The sequence below is a fragment of the Euphorbia lathyris genome, chromosome 9 (genome assembly GCF_963576675.1).
Source record: "Euphorbia lathyris chromosome 9, ddEupLath1.1, whole genome shotgun sequence".
In the NCBI taxonomy this organism is placed as follows: domain Eukaryota; kingdom Viridiplantae; phylum Streptophyta; class Magnoliopsida; order Malpighiales; family Euphorbiaceae; genus Euphorbia; species Euphorbia lathyris.
The window spans coordinates 31,337,702-31,339,180 of NC_088918.1; the positions used below are offsets into that span (position 1 = coordinate 31,337,702).

At 35.7% G+C, this 1,479-nt stretch overlaps 1 non-coding gene across 1 annotated transcript; it reads right to left on the reverse strand.

Moving 5' to 3' along the window:
• Positions 1–656: 656 nt before the first annotated feature.
• On the reverse strand, positions 657–763 carry LOC136207571 (small nucleolar RNA R71). The gene has a single exon (XR_010676707.1). It is a non-coding gene; the product is annotated as a small nucleolar RNA R71 (small nucleolar RNA).
• Positions 764–1,479: the final 716 nt, after the last annotated feature.

The window sequence follows — 1,479 nt, forward strand, 5'->3', positions numbered from 1 at the left end:
TTTCGTGTTTTATTTCGAATCTAGGTTTATACATACTTATTCAAACTTTTATATTTTATTACTTTTAATTTACTAACATATTTATTTTTCAAAATCTGTTTTGAAGGTAGTTTCGGTTCGTGCAAGATTTCAAGTTCATGCGCAGTTCTCGAAGATCAGACATTGCACCAGACCCATTAGACCCAGAAATTGAAAAAACCATTAAAAAGAACAAGAAAAACAAGAAAAACAAAAATAAGACTCCAATAAAAACAAAAACAAATATCGAGCCAGAAAAAATGGCAGATCCACCAACATTTATGGAATACGCTAGGCCAAGGGTGGCCGGTGTGACCAATAGCATAGTTAGACCTAGAATTGCCGCAACCCAATTTGAAATTAAGTCCGCTTTACTTAATATGTTACAAAATAATGTGACGTTTTATGGGTTACCTAACGAAAATCCTAACACCCACTTGACAAATTTCTTAGAAATTTATGACACTTTCAAAATAACCGACGTGACTGGCGAAGCAATCAAACTTCGCCTTTTTCCTTTCACTTTGAAGGATAGGGCCAAAGAATGGTTAACTTCTATGCCAGCCGCAACTTTTCAAACTTGGAAACAATTAGCCCAAGCATTTTTATCAAAATATTTTCCTTTAGCAAAAACCGCAAGAGTCATAAAGGAGTTAACATCTTTTTCTCAGAATGATAATGAAACTCTTTATGAGGCTTGGGAACGTTTTAAAGAACTTCAACGTTTATGCCCACACCACCACTTGCCCGACGCACTTTTAATCCAAACATTTTATAATGGATTAAATCCTACAACTAGAGGTTCATTAGATGCTATATCGAGAGGGTTATTTATGAAGAAGACATCAGCCCAAGCAAGAGAACTTTTGGAGGAAATGGCAATCAACAGCAGTATGTGGCCCGCGGAACGTGGACATATACCGGTGGCGAAACCATCATCCTCACACACATCATCCGTTAAAGGTATAGTAAATCTTGATCCAGTTGCGATGTTACAAGCCCAATTTTCTACCTTAACGCACAAAATTGATAGGTTTATGACACCGTGCGATTCTAACAGTAATCCAATTCCAACGGATGTGGATTACGAAGGTATGAGTGAGATCGAACAGGTAAATTTTGTCCATGGGCAAAACCAAACTAATAACCCTTATTCCAATACTTATAATCCTGAATGGAGAAATCATCCTAACTTTAACTGGAAGGATAATAATAATGCAAATGCTAATCAAAATCGTACAAATAACTATCAAAATCAATCAAGAGATACGATTAGCACTTTATCTTCTAAAATCGACAAATTTATAGATGCTATTAGTGGAAAAATAAGTAATCACGACGATGGTTTTAAACGGATCGAGAATAAATTCGATCAGCTTATTAAAAACCACTCATCTAGCATCCATAATTTGGAGGTTCAAATTGGCCAAATTGCTAAATCAATTCCATCCCGAAAAGAGG